Raw genomic sequence first — 19,735 nt, 5'->3', positions numbered from 1 at the left:
ATGTATTCCTCTGATGAGATATAATATTTCATCCTCCCAACACCACTAGATCACTTTAACTATAAGTTTTCATACATATATATGAACTCTAAGTAAAGTTCAAATGACAACTACATATCAAGCACTGTGCTAGGCACTAACGAACAATGGGATGGACAAGTTTATATTCTGTTGGTGAACACAGACAAGACACAAGTGATCAAAGAATAAATGAGAGTTACAGATAATGATTTTTTATGATGAAAACACAGGGTGATGTGATGAAGAATAGGAGGAATGGTCAAGGAAATCATGGAAGACTTCCTTGGGAGGTGGCCGAGGTTGAGACGGGAAGATTATTGTCCAGCCAGCCACACAGACGGCTGGGAGAAGAGCATTTCCATCTTTCTCTGATCTCTGCCAGGCCCACATGCTGTGTTAAACAATGCTTTCCATTTGCTCAGTAAAAATTTTTTTGCTTAATGTGGCAAGGAGGTCACTTTCAAGAATGCATTTACTTTCTCACCAGCTTTGTCTACTGATCAAGAGCTAGTTGTATTTTCGCCACCGAAATTTGTTTATACTGGTTGTGTTATTTCAATTATGCAAACTGATGAAATGTGATTTTGCAAAGAGAGTCACTTTTATGGAAATTAACTTCAATGGTGTGGAAAAACTTTTAAAAATGCAACTTGCTAAGTTTTGCTATCAAGTCAGGTGGAGGCAAGACAGCCATCAGAGTTGGAGAAAAATTATAAAAATATGGAAGTATTTTGGACTTAGATTGCTTCACAACATTCTTTATGTTTTCTCACCAATTAAAGAAATTGAAACTGAAAATACTTGACAGTGTGGTACATAAAGACAGATGATGTAGAGCTATAAAAAGTGGACCCACAACCAAAATGAATTAATCTTGGCTCTTTATCAAATGACTGGTAGAGGAGTGTACGTTTATGTTTTAGGTTAAAACAAAATGTTTATTTCTTATGTTTTACCACTTTAACGTATTTTTTCTTATACTGACCAACCCACTGACCTGATTAGGAAAATAAAAAACCAAAATATTATTTTCCTCATAAGAATGAGATCATGCTAGGGGCACCTGGGTGGCTCAGTCGGTTGAGTGTCCGACTTCAGCTCAGGTCATGATCCTGTGGCTTGTGAGTTCGAGCCCTGCCTTGGGCTCTGTGCTGACAGCTCAGAGCCTGGAGCCTGCTTCAGAATCTGTGTCTTCCTCTCTCTCTGCCCCTCCCCCACTTAACTCTGTCTCTGTCTCTCTCTGTCAAAAATAAATAAACATGTAAAAAGTTTAAAATAAAAAGAATGAGAGTGTGCTAGTCGTTTTGTTTTGTAACTTTTTTTTCCTATTTAATATACTATTACCAATATATCATTTTAGGTGCTATCAGATTTCATTAGGTGAATGGATCGTAATTTCTTTTAGCGATTTGTAATGGTCAGATATTTAAGGGATTTGAACCACTTACTACAATGATTGGCCTCATACACACATATTTGCACAAATATTTAACAATTTTCTTAGAATAGTTTCCTAGGAGATAAATTTCTGGCTGAAAGCCTGACACATTTTTAAGAACTTTGATGTAGGCAATTACCCTCCAGTAAGGTGGACAGTCACATGTCTTTTTGGAGTGAAATATTTCTGAAATTCCCTGAATGTTTCTGAGGCAATTTGCTAATCAAACAGTAGAGTCTGCTGTTTAGGGCATGTGTGTATATATGGACACTGAATTCAGGCTCCTTGAAGGACAGAATGAAGAAAACATAACAGTGAAACATAGAACAATAAAACATAGCAAAGCAGCCAGTACATACCCAGCAAAGTCACCGTCTGGGGAAAAGCCTGCTTTTGTCGGTTAAAGCCTTTCTTTTGAGTGACAAATAACATGTAATAGAATCTGGACGATTTTTGTCATCGTGGTCCTCCCACCCTCTTCTCTGAAGGTACTTATTGGCTACCCGCACCTTTTAATTTAAAGGCTGCCCATCAGAGAATAGGCGCAACCTTGCTTGAAGGAGTAATCTTCTTTGTCAGCACACTTTTTTCCATGATGGCTCTCTTTTCCATGATGTCTGTATACAATTTGTTACTTCTTTTTCTTCAGTCTACTGTGTGGTCACTTTAAATGGCATTCTTTAAAACGTCCCTTAGAGACAACCCTAGAGGAAAATAATTGCATTAGTTACAAACAACCAGACGCAGCACAGGCCCCGAATGATACACCAGTCAGATTTCACACCTTTTCCTCACATAGCTGTCCCTGGGTGTCTTTCGAGCCGATAATTAGGTTTCCAGGGTTTTTCTTCCTCATTAATGGCCCTGGTACTGTCAAAACCCCCATTGAGAGTGAGATTTATTTAAGGTAGACATTAAATTCCAACACAGAAGAGCCAGGAATTCCCGCCATATCATCCAGTGATAACGGTATCTCTTGCCACTCTGTGCCCTGTAATGGTTTAATAAGGGCCTCTTTCTTGTTCCAAATTCAAATAGCAACTTCCAGATTTAAAATTCTCCATGTCAATTATAATTAATTTCTTCTTTACTTACTCTGTAGCTTTGGAAATAAGTGCTGGCTCATCTTCTGGAGCAGATCTCTTAAGCATCATGGAGAAGGAAGCATCAAAAGCTCTCTTCTTTCTAGTGTGGGAAAGCTGACCCAGAAATGGAGCTTTAAGAATAATGTGATGTAGGTGGGTAGAGAGGCGGGCATGATGTTCTGTGGAAACACAGAGAAAGAAATGACCTAATTCCTTCTCAGATAATCAGAGCAGGCTCTACTGAGGCGGTAACTTGGTGACCGGGGCCTTGAAAATGGGTAAGGTATAGCTAGGCAGAGAAGATGGGCAGAAGGGACATTACAGAAGGAGGAGGACAGGGTATATTTGCGGAAGTCCAATAGAGAATAGGGGTATTTAAGCAGACAAAGCAGGGCTGTTTGCAAAGTGACCTGAGAGCACCAGGCAGGATTCTGTCTGCAAGCCTTTTGCCCTTACTGCCTCTATCACCTGCTGTTACCTTCATTAAATAGTCATTTAAAAAATGGCAAAGTCTTTCTTGTTTTCAAAAATCTATTAAAAAGAGAACAATGCTGGGAGAAAGGAAGAATAGTGGAGTCTCCTGCAGGGACCCAGATTCTGCTCTAGTTGCTTTACAGGTACTATCCCATTCAGTTCTCAGCCAACCCCATGGGGCTCATCTTGCTTACCACCATGGGTTTCTGGATAAGGAAGCAGAGGAGTGCTTTGTGAGTGGTCGTCAAAGGCCATGTCCCTGGCAGCTCTCCTAGGCTTTCCAGTGACTGAGCAAGGCATCGGCAGGGAGGGGGGCACCTTGATGGGGGCGGTGTGGTCAGGCACCAGGGCTTCGGGGACGCATATGATGGCAGTGATGGTATCCTCCTCTGCAGAGTGGATGCCTGGATATGGGATATGGAGGAGAGGTAGAAGGAAACCGAAAGAACTTGTTACCATTTTCCCAAGTACACTTAGAAATTGGGGTGCCTGGGTGGCTCAGTCAGCTGAACGTCTTGACTTTGGCTCAGGTCATGATCTCGCAGTTTGTGAGTTCGAGCCCCGTGTTTGGCTCTGTGCTGAGAGCTCAGAGCCTGGAGCCTTCTTCGGATTCTGTATCTCCCTCTCTCTCTGCCCCTCCCCTGCTCATGCTGTGTCTCTCCCTGTCTCTCAAAAATAAATAAACATAAAAAAATTAAAAGAAGAAATTTATCTCTCATTCATTTAATAAATACTTATTGAACATCTACTATCAGGCAGGTAATGAGCCAGGCACTAGGGTGACAAGGACATGCTGAGGCAGGACTGTTGCACCTGTGGATTCATATTCTAGTGAAGCTGAACATAGATGCATTAGAATTTACTATAGAAATGCTCAAATGGAGGTGCAAAGTGTTGAGGTGATTGATCTGCTTGAAAGAGTCAGGGGAATCCATTGAGATGGATCTTCAAGGATCACCAGGAAATTTACTGTATGGAGAATGATGTGGTCTTTGTGCCTGAAAGCGGGTGAGGAGGCATAGGAGGAAATAAAGCTGGGGACCAAGATGGGGGCCAGATCGTGAACTCCTTAGGAGTCCTTATGAGGAGCGAACTTATTCCTGGCAGGTCTCTAAGGAGGGAGCGATGTGATAGTAACCCTGTGATTTGGAGATGATTTGGAGGACGGAGCTGAGAGCAGACGAGATTAGAGGCAAGGATGTTACAGTGGTCATGGAGAAATGATGAGGATCAGCAGCAGTTGGAAAAGAGAAAAGGGTATGGAATTCCTTTATTTATTTATTTAGGAATTCCTTTATCTTTTAGAAAATTATAAAAGCAATTCATGCTTACTGTACAAAATTCAAACAAATACATACATGTTAAATAAAAAATGGAAGTCCATTTCTCCCATAAAAATAACCCCAAATAACTGGTATGAATCCTTTCCAGATAGTGTGCTTTTCCTGTGTGTGCACGCATGTGCACACACACACACACACACATACACACATCTTTACATGCACATGTATGCACTCACTGTTTGTGTGAATCAGACATGGAACCTGTCCTCATGGAGCTTACAGATGGCCACTAGGCTCCCAGCCATATGAGCCGGAGGGTCAGACAGTTATTTGGGAGTTGTAGGTATTTGAAGTATAGAGAACAAATAGATAAGCAGGGAGTTCATATTGGGAGAAGGGAAGAGGGTCAAAGAGAGAAACCTGAGGAATATTAAATGTAAGGACTGGGCAAGGAAAGACAAGACTTCAGGGAGAGACTAGAGAGTTGGAAGAACGTCAGGAAAATGAGATACTATTTATGTTGAAAGAAAAATAATTTCTAAAGTGGGGAGGGCATGTTCATTAGTGTTAAATACTGCTGAATGGTCAAGTCCATTAAAGATTAGAGAGTGTTGGGGCACCTGGGTGGCTCAGTCAGTTAAGCGTCCAACTTTGGCTCAGGTCACGATAATCACGGTTCATGGGTTTGAGTCCCGTGTTGGGCTCTGTGCTGACAGCTCGGAGCCTGGATCCTGCTTCAGATTCTGTGTCTTCCTCAAATCTTCCCTCTCCTGTTGTGATTGTCCTAGTTCCAGCCTTCATCATCCATGGCCTGGGTGACCGCTATAGCTTGAAGCTGGGCTGCTAGCTCCTGACTGATTCTCCATGTTGCTGCCAGCATCACTTCTTCTGAAATGGAACCATGCCAGTCCTCTTCTAAAAACTCCCCAGTAGTCCCCAGGGGCTACAAGATGAGATCCAACCTCTTCGAATGGTGTGGCCATCCTCAGCCCTCATCCTCCTCCCCACTACTTCAACACCCTTTAAGCTTCCACGGTGTTGAATGGTTTCTACTTCTCTGAAGACATCATGAGCTTTCACACCTTTGTCTTTGTAATATGATGTCTGTTAGGAATGCTCTTCTCCTTTATCTGCCTAGCCAATGCCTATTGCCCCTTCAAAACCCACCTCAGGATGGCACCTCTTCTGGGAGGCCATGTCTCAGCCCCCCTTCCTTTCCAGTTTATTACTGCAAATTCCTCGAAGGCAAGACATGCATCTTATTCATTTCTGTGTTTTCAGCACTTGGTATATAGTACCCCTGCTACAGTGAGATGCTCAAGAAATGTACTGAGATTGAATAATTGTCCTCCAAATAGTATAAAAACTATTAAGTGGTGTCTTTAAAACAAGCTTCTCAGAGAAGTAGAATTGCCACTTACTTTTCAGATTTTTCAGATGAGGAAATTGAGACAGAAAGGGGTTTTTAACTCTAACAAAATAAAAACTAGAGGGGAAGTTAAAGATCATCTAGTTGAGCCCTCTCATTTAGCAAATGAATAACTTCAAGTTCAAGAGACTTGAGGGCTTGTCCCTGATAAGTCAGGGAGCCAAAGATCCAGCTACAGATTAGAATCCAGTCCTCTGGTTCTCACCTGGGTGCTTTTCCATCAGCTACTTGCCTGTACTTTCATGTTGGGGCTGGTCTGCTGGCCAGGCTCCCAGGTATACCCCTTTGCTTCTGGAAAGCCAGGCTGACAAAGTTGATAAATTATTGGTTCACTTTGATTGTGGTGGAAAATGGGTCTATTAAGCTTATAGGATCTGGAGGAACTGCAGTTTATGAGGGAAATGAGTCCCTTTTACCTGTCAAAGCCTAGCTAGAAAAAGAAAGTTGTGCTAGGTATTTCAAACACAGGGGATTAAATATAGGGAATTGGATATATGCATACTGGAAGTCTGAAGGAGCAAAAGGATGACAGAGCAACTTCAAGATTAGGGACTTTAGGAAGAAGCTATTGTCCTTGAGAACAGGGGAACAGAAGAGAACTAGTGGTATTGCCAGAGCCTGGGGCTTAGAGGAGGGGCCCATGGACTGACTGGTCTCTGGACTTTCAGGGGTTTGGTGATTGGGCCTCCAGTGAGGGGTTGCTGTGTAGCCGGTGCTCAGATCTTGAGATACCTCCATCTGGTGTTTGGAGGATGTTGAGATACCTCAACATCTGGAAGGTGTCTGGACTGCTGAGGAGGGGTGTGGCCTGGTGGGCAAGGGATACTAGGGTGTTTGGTCCTGAGGGTGGTGACAGACACCAGCAGAGGCTGCACCTGCCCACTGTTGTTGAAGGGATGTGGGCTCTGCTGGAAACAGGAGAGTGTATTTTCTCCTCTCCTCTCCAGGAGGTACAAGGACCTTTGAAGTTTTGTTTCTTCACTGCCACTCCTTCTGTAAAAGAAATAATTGTTCCTATTTAAACCTCCTTGGCAACCAAAAAGGATAATCAAAGATAATACACTTAATGAATTTCTGTTCCAAGTGAGGAGTTGAACTTTTTAAAAATTGGTGAATGCCAGACATTTTCTGTTGCTCACAGCCTGATGTTAGACTTGTCAGCATTTACTTATGACTCAGTGCAGTAGATTATCTAATACCAGAATTGCCACTATAGTGAATTATCTGACACCGTCATTATCATCTCTCTGTTCACAGGTTTTACAAGAAGAATCTCTCAATCTCTCAGGGAGGGTATTTAAAAAAGCAACTCCACAATTAATTATTATTGTGGATAATTATTCCTTTAACAGCACTAGGACATGGTTTTCTGCAAAGTGTATGTGTATTCTCTTTTGTTATGTTCACTTTTTTTTTAAAGTTTCTCTCTAGTTTAATTAGTAGGTACAATTAATATCAGTATGTCTTAGTCTGTTTGGGCTACTGTAACAAAAATACCATGGACTGGGTGGCCGTCTAAACAACAAAAATTTATTTCTCACAGTTCTGGAGACTGGAAGTCCAAGATCAAGGCACCAGCAGATTCACTGTGTCCTCACAGCAGAAGGGGGCCGGGGAGCCCTCTAGTGTCTCCTTTATGAAGGCACTAATCTCATTCATGAGGGCTCCACCCTCATGACCTAATCACCTCTCATTTGCCCCACTTCAAATGCCATCCTACTGGGGATTAGGATTCAATATATGAATTTTTCGGGAGACACAAACGTTCCACCAGCACAGTACATAGCACATAGTTATGCACACAACTTGACATATGTGTAGAATTATAAGAACCTCACCACAATTGAGGTAGTGAACATATCCATCATTCTTACAAGATGCCTCATATCCCTTTACAGTCTCTTGTCCTACACCTATTCCCTGTCTCCAGGCAACCACCAGTCTGCTCTCTGTCACTATTACATGTCACATGTTCAATTTTATAAACAAGGAGAAAAACAGTCCAGTGAGTCAGGGAAAGCCATTTGCTTACCCAAACACTCATTGCCACCTTTTCCGTTGAAGTGAATCCTGATTTATATCATGGAGAACAATGTAATCTCTAGAAGATGCTTTCCCAGCCTTACTTGCAGCTAAGTATTGCTGTATAACTGAGATATTGACGATGAGATGTAAGCAGGGGTGTTCTATGAAATTTCTGGAAAGACTGCTTAAAGGGGGCTAATGTGCCTGGGAGATGGCCTTTCCACCTTTCTCCCATTCCCTTCCTGCTGTGTGGGTGCATTTGTAATGTGATGTAATGCATCTTGGACTATGAGGTGACCTTGACAATGGAGCAGAGATGACCCTGAATTTCTGATGTCACTATGATGCTTTTATTCCAAAACTGCACCGTCTACATCTGGGGACTTTTCCATGAAACTGTCATAAACTTCTACTTAGGCAACTCTTACTTTGCTTTTATTTGTGTATGCACTTGGCCCTGTCCTAACAGAAACATTCCTACTTCTATATTTGCTTTCTCAGAGAAGTCATAACAATGCCACCTGCTTTTATTTCCATTTGAAGTATATACCTGATATAAACCCTCTTTTAAACATTCATGTTTCAGTTAGCTTTGACAGGGAATCGGTCACTTGGCTGGGGTCAAGCCAATTTCCTCACAAACATTAGCAAGCAAGTTGTTACAACAACTTGATTCCTGAGGCTGTGACACATCAAATCCTCTGACAGAATAAACTGTTATACATTAAGTAGCTTTTTACCTTAAGGGAATTTCATGATGCATGTTGCCGTCAAAACTATTAAGGGGGGCCAGGGAGAATCCTTCTGACACCCTTTCTCAACATAGAAAAAGAAAGAATATAGAAACTCCAGTGCTATGTGGGGGAAGAAAAGTGTCATTAGGGCTAGAGATAAATCTCCCAGAGACCATTCCCTTCTTGATATTGATGTAGTATGTTTCCATCACTGCCCTGGCTTAGTGTACAATGTCAGTTATCTTATATGTGTGAGAGGTAGAGTCTTCATGTTGCACTAGCCACTAGGTGTAAGAATTCCGTGGAACACTGTAGTGTTCTTGGCATGCTTTTTTATGGACTGGGTTCCAGGACACATCCTTCTCACATGCCTCTAACAAGCTTCCCCTTGTAAGGCAATGTGGTTCGTGCTGTAAAATATAAACTTAATTAAGCTCTGTTAGGTGCTGCATTCCTTGTGAAAAAGGGAAAATGGATGAACCATAATAAAGAAGAATTGGCCTAGGCAAACATTTGTGCTATTTTTCACTGGCATTTCTGGAAATTAAGCTATTAAATCAGGAGAGCGGGTCAGACTGGTTTGATATTTATTTTTCATTCCTTGACGGCAAAATAAAAGGCTTAACTTATAATGACATAAAATCAACACCTACTGTGTTCCATTCATTAATTCTGGCGTTCTATCAAAAACATCTCCCAGGTTTGTCCAATATGATTTTTTTCCCTTCATAAAAGCCTGAAACATATTAGTCATGATGCCATTATATTCTAGATGCTTTAAAAAGCCTTCCTCTCATCCCCTGCCTGGTACTTTTTAGTGAGAAAGCAAAGCTGGGTACATTAGAAAGTTTTGTGGCTTGTAAAAATGTGTTGGCATTTTTCCATAGACTTTGGTGGTCTCTTTCCAGTTCTCAGTATTTAAAGACTATTGTAAGCAGTTTACTAAAGGCATAAACAATTTGGATACTCTACAACATATTTAACTCAGACCTTCTTAGTTATTTTAGCTTAAACTTCACAGGGATGTAAACAAATAATGTTTCCTAAAGTCATTATTTTCCAACTGGGCACATTTTTTTCTCTGCCATTAAAAAATTTCTATATATATTGGACTTGTCTTGTTCTCATAACATTTCTACCTTAGAAGATAAAGATATTTCAACTTGCTTTCCTTAATATTATGCAAAAATTCCTTTTACTTCCTTTACTCAGATCATATAATCAATGATCTTAAGAAGCGTAGAGACTGTTGGCTCGGTCTGGAGTGTCTGTTTTGGTTCAGGACTCCAGCTTCATCCTGGGATGCTGGTCTTTGGATGTCCATCGGCCCCATACGTTTTAGCTGGAAAGGCAGAGCAGCTGTGCTCATGGTTACCAGGAGCCTCGCTAGGTGAGGTGTGTGGGGACCTTGCTTGTTCATAATAGGACTTCAGAGGCAACAGTTTATCGAGTAAAGACTGTCTTACAGAGTCATGGGGCCTAAGGGAGAACTGTGCTTGGGTTACTGCAGCCTCCTTATGCCCAGAGCATACTCTCATGCGCACAGTCTTAGTGATTGTTTAAGAGGCAAATCTGATCACATTTCCAGCTCCCTTCAGGCTTCCTCACTGGTCTTGAGATAAAGTCAGATTCTTCTGTCATGGCTCACAGAGCTCTTTGTCTAACTCCATTTGTTTATCTCTCACTATTAAAAGTCCCTGCACTGGGCTCCATGCTCCTGTCAGACTGATGATGTCATTTCATATTCTTGGATGTGTCTTGCTAACTGACCCTGATGTTGACAACACCCAGTTAGTAGTACTTTGTTACAGCATCCCTAGGAAAGGAATACAGCATCCTGTTTGCCACGTGCTATTCAGAAACTTGGAAGGCATCATTCAGCAAAATGAATACTCTACCCTGAAGAGTATTCATGTTTTAGTGCAGAGTGATGGGCCATGAATCATAGACATGTGTGAGAAGGTAGTATGTGCTAAGGGAAAACAGTGTATAGAAGAATGAGAAGGGTTAGTAGTGGCGGGGAGTGGGGCAGTGTAGATGTCATTGAGAAAGTGACATTTGAACAAAGACTTGAAGCTAATGAAGGAGTTATTCAAGGAGGGAGCATTGTTCTAGGCAAGGGGAAGAAGAGCTGACGCCGAGTCCCCAAGGCCACGTGTGCCTGGGTGTTGGAGGAGAACTAAGGAATTCAGAATGGCGGGGCTTCTTGGGATGGGAGAGATGGTATACGTGGGTCCAGATTACATGGGACTTCTTAAACCCTCATAAGTACTTTGGCTTTTACTCTGACTGAAAGCAGAAGCTGATACGGGTTTTGGACAAAGGAATGATCTGATCTAATTTATGTTTTAAAAGGATCACTCTGGCTGCTGTGCATTAGGACAAGGATAGAGGCAAGGAGAATGATTATGAGCCTATTACAGTAATCCAGGTGAGAAATGGGCCTCACTTGGATCAGGGCAGGGGTAGTGAATGATTTAAGAAGTGGTCAAATTCCGTATAGGTTTTGAAGACAGAGTCATAGGATTTGCTGACAAATAGGATACTGGAGTGTGTATAAAGAGAGGAGTCAGGGTGAATCAGTTCGTGGCTTGAGCAAATAAAAGGCTGCTGCTTTCTGTTATTTCTTATCTCCTCTTATTTTGCTGAGGACATTAAGAAATTTTGGGTGAAGTTGATTCCTTCTCTGATTGCAACCTTTCTATCAGTTTGCTTTTTTTTTTGATTGATTTGTTTGCTTTCGAATAGATATCTGCTTTCCATTTTCAAGATTTCCTACAATGTCCAGGAATCCTTGACTGTTCACATTGATGAGTAGGGCACCAAAAGCCCATTTGGAATCTCTGTGCACAGGGAAGGTGGGGAGCGCTTGTTGACGGTAGCCTTCACTGTAGGGCGACCTTGTTGTGCCATTGGTTAGGGGATCCCAATGACAGACCACTTTTGTCTTTCCTATGCAGTTGTTGAGATTCCTTAGAAACGACTCTTTGGGTCGTAGAGTTTGTCGGTCTGTGATTGGGATACTAAGTGGTTCAAAAGAGCGGGGGCTCTCCACATTCAGTGTGAGGTGTGATTGTAGTAAGGTATCTCTGCCTTGGGTTGTGACATGTGTCTAGACACTAGTTTTACCTTCCTCAAGGGAAACGCTTTTAGCATCTTGCCATGATAGGTGATAGGCAGATGTTGGGTGGGGGGGAGGGGGCGGAGTGGAGGAGGAGGTCAAGTCCCCTCTTAGCAGAGTTTTAATCCATGCGCTTGTGGTGAAACCGTCTTTGCTTCTGCTTCCTGAGTTACCAGGGGCCATGGATTCAAGAGCCTTTAAGACGGTCAGCAATATTCATGGCATTGCGTTTTGGTTTTGCCCTTCTGCTGGTTGGGCGTGGGTTTTCTCCGTTCAGCTAAGTAATTTTCCATTTGTCAGTCTGCTTTCCAAATTCTGAAACTTCTCATTGGTGCCTTCTTTGTCACTCTCTTTGCCTTTGTGGGCTTGTGTGTTTATGTCTTTTATTTTAAAACTTCTTTTACTTTCATTTTGGTGACTTTTGCTATCTTTAGCCAGGGTCCTCTTCTTCTCTTGAGTAGCCATTGTGCATCCTTCAGTCCTCAGCTCAGAGGTCACTTCTGTCAGGAGGTCTTCATGTCTGAGCTGGGTGCTCTGTTACTGTGTTTCCATGGGTCTCTGTATTTCTCTGTCACAGTTCTTTTTGCATAGCTTTGGAATTGCCTGATTCCCATCCATCCTGCCCAACAGACTATAATCTCGGTAAGGGCAGGGATGCTGTCTGTCTTGCTCAACATTGTATCCCTCGAACCTGACATAATGTTAGTATATAATAGGGGTTCAAAAAAACCTATTGACTCATTGGTCAAATAACCCTTAACAACATTCCCAGCATTCTGAATTCTGACCACTCTTCTTGTTGAGAGGGCCTGCTGCTATTTGCTATTTTCTTTGACAGCACATACTACACCCCCCAGGAGTGTCTACCTCACAGACCCATCATAGGACACTTTGAACTTAACACAAGAAGCACATTTCCAACAAACCTGCAGGGAAGAGAATAACACTTTGGTGGAGAGCCTTCCCGCAGTTGTATGACAAATCTCTAACGTGCTCTTCTGTTCCATCTCTTCTCCCACAGGATTCTTCATCTCGAACACTCTTTGAACAGCCATCAAAACCCCTCAATCTTCTTCTCAGTGTGCTATATATAGATTAATAAGTTGACTACCTCCGGCACACCGGGTTTTCAAACCCTGGCATCTCAGCTTATCGATTTGGATCTTCTAACAAAACGGGCCACAACTGTGGCTTCATTTTGTGCCACAGAAAATGCCTTTGCTAGGAAAACACTTCAGATAAAACCTACTTCACGCCTCTGGGAACTTATAGCCTGGAGGCCTATAGATCAAAGGGAGAATTATGCACTTGAAAAACTCAGCTTTCTTAATTAATAATAAATTCCTCAAATTAAGAGAAGATTTTGACATGATAAAAAAGTATTACTTTTTTCACAAAAGTTATTTCTTCTTTTTTTTTCCCCAGGACTGTGCTAGACAATCCTTTCTTTGAAAGGAATATTTCCCCCTAAGTTTTCTTCTATTTTCACTCTGTAACTGTGCGATTATATGGCAAGGGAGAAAGAAATGCACGTGCAATGCAGACATAGTAAAATGAGACATAGTAGGGGCGCCTGGGTGGCGCAGTCGGTTAAGCGTCCGGCTTCAGCCAGGTCACGATCTCGCGGTCCGTGAGTTCGAGCCCCGCGTCGGGCTCTGGGCTGATGGCTCAGAGCCTGGAGCCTGTTTCCGATTCTGTGTCTCCCTCTCTCTCTGCCCCTCCCCCGTTCATGCTCTGTCTCTCTCTGTCCCAAAAAATAAATAAACGTTGAAAAAAAAAATAAAATAAAATGAGACATAGTAAAATGAGACCCAGAGGTACAGAAAGTAGAAAGCTCTGAGAGTTTCTCACAGGAAATAACAGTCTTCTCTTACTTTCCTTCTCCAACCTCTGCTCCATTCTGTTACTGTCCTGCCCCCTAGACATGAGGTCAGCCTACACCATTCTCCCATGTGACTGGTACTTTGTAGCACTCACAGAACTATTATCACTGTTCAGCGCCTGTCTTCCCTGAGGCCGCACCTCCAACCCCCCAAATGGCAAGGATTATGTCTGTCTTGTACACTGCTGTTCCCCAGTAGCTAGAACAGTACGTAGCACTTTGAAGGCATTCAAAAACTTTTTTTTTAATGTAAGGATGAATAAATTATGATGCAGTGAGAGAGTTGTTTGCAAAGGTGGCTGCAGCAATTCCTCGCCCCTTTGCAATGTGACCAGATTGCTCTTTGCATCAGGAGGTAGAGTCTGTTCCATCCACACCTTGAATCTGGGCTTACCTTGTGACTTACTCTGACCAGTAGATGTGGCAGAAGTGATGTCATGTGACTTCTGAGGCTAGGCTTCAAGAAGTCCTACAGCTTGGAACAAACCCACCATGAGGAAGCCCGGTTAGCCTTCTGGCTCATTGGAGAAGTGAGGTGCCAAGCCAAAAGTTACCCTCTCCCCCAGCTACCACACATGCGAGTGAGGCCTTTCAGAATGATCCAGCCCCCAGCCAACCAGCCACCCGATCACAAACACATGAGTGAGCCCAGCCAACACAGTAAAACAAACAGAGGTGAGCCATCCCAATTGAGATCTGCCCAAATTGTTGCCCCCCAAAATGTGAGCAAATAAATGGTAGTTGTTTTAAGTCATTAATGTTGGAGGTAATTTGTTGTGCAGCAGTTTCTGATACAGGAGGGTTTTGCAGATTTTCCCCAACGTGGGAGTTCTCCTGATTCAAACTAGAGAATCTATAAAGTCTTCCCCCTCCCTTAATCTAACTCCCATGGCTTCATTGCATACTCAAAGGTAAAAGCCATTTCTGGGTAAGTGAAAGCAGCTATAGATAGTTTACAAAGAGCAGATCAAATTAAATTCCAGAATAAATCTGTGATAAAAAGTGACAGAATGCAGTTGATGAAAAAAATCTTTTAAAGAAAACCATTATTTTTATGAATTTGCCCTGATTATAGAAGTGATTCACACTAATTATGGAAAATTTGGAAAAATCAGATAATTATAGAGAAATGATAGGATTAAAATTCAAAATCAGAATGCTGTTGCTACTGCTAATGCATTATTACTGCTACTACTACTATGTGTTAATGGTGAGTGTGTTCTAGATATTCCGAACTGCCATGGTAACCTTTTCATTTAAGAACACGGGACTGCCTCTTTATTTATTTCAATATTCTTTTTTAAATTATCATTTTATTAATGTTTATTCATTTTTGAGAGAGAGAGAGACAGAGTGCGAGTAGTGGAGGGGCAGAGAGAAACAGAGACACAGAATCAGAAGCAGGCTCCAGGCTCTGAGCTGTCAGCACAGGGCCTGACGCGGGGCTCAAATGCATGAACTGTGAGATCATGCCCTGAGCTAAAGTTGGGTGCTTAACCGACTGAGCCACCCAGGCGCCCCTATTTCAATCTTCTTTGCATGTCTCAGTAAGGTTTTACAGGTGTGAAGGAGGGCAGAATATTCCATACCCAAATATGCCACTTCGGTATATTAACTATTTTTTATTTAAAGTCACTTTAAAAACAGCCAGTGTCAGAAGGACACTCTGACCCTCTTTTTCCCTCTGAAAGCAAGAAATACATCTCCCATGTGTACCCTCCCTGTACCCTCTACCAGGGGTGCAGAAGGCATCCTTAGCAGCAGAGATAGGAATTCAAGCTGAGAAGGCTGCATAAACAAACCTTATTACTGCTTCACTAAGTTGCTACCCCAAGCCCAAATCCCTTTGTCTTGTCAGTTCTTCACAAATGTATTGTTTCTTTGTCTAAAAGGCATAAAAGCTGCCTGCTTCAGTCACTTTTTTTGAGTCTCATGTTTTTATGGGTTCCTGTACATACAGAATTAAATAGACTTTTCTCTTGTGAATCTGCTTTATGTCAATTTAATTATTAGACCAGCCAAAGAATCTAGAAGGGAAGAAGGAAAAGGTTTTCCTTTCCTTTTCCACAGGTGTCTACATGTTAGGTTGGCATATGTCATTTTAGATTTATGCTCAGTAGCTGTGAAAGAGATTCAGGTGGTTAGTATGAACAGATTAAAAAAAAAGTTTATAGTTGGTGTATCATTGATCTCTCATGATAATAATGCTGGTTAACGGACAACCACAAAATCTGAGGTATACCAAGGGCCACAGATTCAAGAGCCTTTGAGAGGTCAGCAGTATCAGTGGCATTGCTTTTTGGTTTTTCCCTTAAAATTGTAAGCACTTACTTTCCTTGAGAGTTAGTAGGCCAGCTTGGGTGTTTGTCTGGTGCTGGCTGAACTTAACTCCTGAGTCTGTGATTAGTTGTGGGTTGGGTAGGTGGCCAGGTAAGGCGGCTCTCATATGTGCAGGGGTCAGCTGGAAAGCTGATCTGGGGAGGTCTCTGCCGGTATGACTGTGTAACTCGACTCAGCTCCGTAAATTTCATCTTTTGCCAGTGTAGCCAAGGCATGTACTTTATGGCAAAATGCAGAGAGCTGCCAACTCATTGCAAAGGAGAGGAGGCACGGGAAGCAGTAGGAACATGCAAGCACTTTTTCAAGGTTCTGACTGAGTGAAGTTTGCTAGTGAAACATTGGCTAAAACGAGTCACATAGCCCAAACCAGAGTCAGTGTGGGTGAGCTCTACCAAATGGCATGGAGATCAGGAGTTTTATGGCAATAAAGGAAAGCAATCGATATTGTACATTTGTCTTTTATTTCCAAGAGACATTGTACTAAATTCTCATGTTATCCTCTTTTTGGATACTTCTACCTTTAGTTTCTGTTTCATGGGTGAATGCATTGACAACAACTTCCAGATTAGACAGTTGGGCACTTTGTGCTGTTCTGACCCTGTAATACAAAAGAAAGCGAAAGGATAGCAACAGGAGTGCCAGCCCCCAGTTCAGGAAACGTTCATGACGAGAGAATGTACTCCCACTGTGATTATTGGTACAACTGCTAAGTTCCAGCAAAAGGCCAGGGAAAATATCCAGGCGTGGTGAGTGTGGCTATAGGATATGCGGGGTGGGGGGACGATGGCGTTTCTCTGACTGGGCAGGAGGCAGAGTAAATGAGCAATATAACCCCACACGCTGTCTTCTGGCAGTGTGTGCATGGTGCTTAGGGATTTCAAGGTGCTCACTCTCTCATAGATTGAATTACTCTAGCCCGCAGGTAGAACGAGGCCCATTGAGGGGCCTCCCTGGGCGTGTGGGACCCTGGAAACCTGTGCAGGTGGTACAACAATTTCTTAGGGAATTGGGAATGAGACAGGCCATCTATACCTTTATTTTTGAAGGCCCTTATTGGGCTACATTCATTGCGGGAATGAAATCCAAGATATTCCACTTTGCCCCCAGCACCTGGTAGAGGATGCTGATATTCATGCTGAGCCCATTTGTAGGACAAAACATTTAGGATGTTGGACCATCCACTGCTGATTTGGGGGAAACTGGCAAATCCTGGGAATGGGTATGGGCTGTGGGCTAGAGACAGAAGGAGTTGGAAAAACCAAAAGGCTATCCCAACTGGCTGTAAAGGGTCATGTGAAAGTAACTTAGAAGGAAGTGTGGTTTGACCTCACTGGTACCAGGACCCCATCTGAACAGACAGACTGGCTATCCAATGCCGTGTTGGTCCTATTCAGGGTTGATGCTGAGCTGAACGTACTCTAACACTTGGAAACCCTCAGAAGTTTTCTGGCTCCTCAGTGTCATCAGTGGTTATGGAGGACAAATGGTTATGGTCAGGAAAGTCTCTCTCTCTCTCTCTCTCTCTCTCTCTCTCTCTACCTCTCTCTCTACCTCTCTCTCTCTCCCTCTCCTTCTCTCCCCCTCCCTCTCTCTCCCCCTCCTTCTCTATCTCCATATATGAGGGAGAGAGAGAGAATCTTAAGCAGGTTCCATGCAGGACAGTCTCTTTGAAACTTCAGATTGGGCATTCTCCCCCATGAGAATATGAGGTTTTTATCTCTCCAATACCAGAGAACATATTGGGCATTGCTATCCTAAAAAATCAAACTCTGCAAACCTCTATTGGTAAATTCTGTCTCTGGGTTAAGAGAATGAAGCCAGTATGGAGGAGAAGTGCCAACTGGGAACCTGTAAGCATATTGCTCCCGTGAAGAGTGGTGCCTGTCAAACAATATAAGTTGCCTTGGTTGGGGAAGCATAAGGAAATAGGAGAAACCATTCCCTTCCTATCAAGGGGTGGTTGAGAATATGTTCCATTGACCCAGCTCTGCCATGACTCATACTTCCACTTTGACCAAACGGTGTGCCTATTTGCAGCAGAGGAGCACCCCGTCTGCCAGTCCTCTGTCTCTAGAAATACAGGAGCTACTAGGCCCTGTAGGTATGTAGATCTTCCAGATGTTCTGCCTCGATTTCTGTGGCAGCACCAGTGGTCTAGAGAGAGTGGGGGAACCTTCTTCTGATGCCTGGTATACCTAATCAGGGCAACCTGTCCCTGGTGGACAACAGTTGCTCTTCAGCCCAACACTGACACCATCTGGGTGGAAAGAGCGATAACCACAGTAGCCAGTGGGCTGAACTCAGAGTGGTTTGACCGATGATCGCTCAAGAGCCTTGACAGTTAACCCTTTGCACTGAAAGTTGGGCTGCTCTAAAGAGATTGACTCTGATTTAGACAATGGAAAGCCAAGGGATAGATGATAATGAATAAGCCCTGACAGGGTCAGAATACATAGGAACACACTGAAGTTTGCCTGCAAGAGCCTGAGGCAGTTCTCGCTGTCTTCAAGAGCTGCACCAGGTGGGTATTGTATGCCCAGCCCACAATGCTTTCAACAGCCTGTTTCAGCAGTGGTCCCCAGTCTGGCATTTGAGGCAGCAGCCCTACCTGTTGATCACTCAAATGTATTAAAGCCTCGGACAGTACTTTAGTCCACATGGCCAAGGTGGTTTCACTGACATACCTGCTGAAACACCCAACACTGTAAAGATATGGAAGTTGTGGGAAACAGCTATCACCTAGACTCTCACCATGAATCAATGTGCTGTGGCTGCTGAGAACACCAAGCCCCATCATGCCTGGGAAGGTTGTTGTCTACTGGAATTTGCAATGGAACATCCCACTGGGATGGGCGCGTTACTTTGCACCCCTAGGTGAGGGGAATCTACTCAGTTTCCACTGGGATCCTGTTGTACTGCTGCAAGTTGAATCTGTTAAAATGCAGTATGTATGGAATGGAACACACTGTTGGAAGAGTGGGGGGAGATGAGCGTCTTGGTCTGGCATGTCCTGCCCCCAGTCCATCTCCTCATGCTTGACAGTGTTGTCTTCCCTGGCCAACACGGATGGTGTGCACAACCAGGTCAAATTCTTAAAGCTGCAGCCATATTAACATCTAAAGATTACGCCATAAGTTAATTCTTATCTAAGAATATCTCCCCATACAAGTTCCTACTAAATATCTGTCTTTTAGACCTTAGACTTCTGCCCCTGTGGTGTCTGGTCATGGGATGGGTACCTGCAGCAGGCCCACTTATATGCCCAAAAAAGAAATCAGTCCAGTTGTTGGGTATGTGGGCAGCTGCCCCTCAGGAAAGCTCATCAGAATTGCCATAGTATCACTACTCCAGGGAGGGGATTGGAGGCCCTAAAGCAGCAAGTTAGGACTAGTACTCTTAATCCATCTGATATTACCGATGTTGACCTAGAAAACTGGCCTGTACATGTACTATCAATAACACTTGGCCTGGGTATTCTTTCTCTGGCAATCAGACTACACAGGCAGCCCATCAAACTACTGACCGGAAGTACCCTAAAAATACCACCACTAGAACCATGGGTGGCTAGGCTCAGATCTGGGATTGGTTTATGTGGCTTATCCCAAGTTATGGACCTTTGAGCACAAAAGCACTCCTATGTTGAGAACAGAAAAATTACTCTAAATAGAACCAACCCAATTGTACCAGGAATATGGGATAGATATCACTGGAACTGTGTAGTCATTTTGTCATGTTAAAGAATAGTGATGGTTGGCACTGACGTTTTGGGCTGCCCAGGTATTTGTTGAGTAGCCCCAAAGGGAAACCAGTGGTTATGTGGTACAAATCTCCCCACCTGGATGGTTGGGCCACTGAACTTTGGGTTTCCCCTCTCTGCACCCCCACACACATGGGAGAATCCAT

At 43.1% G+C, this 19,735-nt stretch overlaps 1 long non-coding RNA gene across 1 annotated transcript; it reads right to left on the bottom strand.

The window, feature by feature from the left end:
• Positions 1–217: 217 nt before the first annotated feature.
• On the bottom strand, positions 218–2,706 carry LOC147577307 (uncharacterized). Its single transcript, XR_015240132.1, has 2 exons — positions 2,555–2,706; positions 218–2,163 (listed from the first exon to the last, which is right to left on the bottom strand). It is a non-coding gene; the product is annotated as an uncharacterized LOC147577307 (long non-coding RNA).
• Between the last annotated feature and the right edge of the window lie 17,029 nt (positions 2,707–19,735).

This window comes from Puma concolor, chromosome C2 (genome assembly GCF_028749965.1).
Source record: "Puma concolor isolate L17-30 chromosome C2, mPumCon1.1.hap2, whole genome shotgun sequence".
In the NCBI taxonomy this organism is placed as follows: Eukaryota; Metazoa; Chordata; class Mammalia; order Carnivora; family Felidae; genus Puma; species Puma concolor.
Note: the sequence above shows the minus strand (reverse complement) of the source record. Positions and strands in the feature narration are given on the sequence as shown.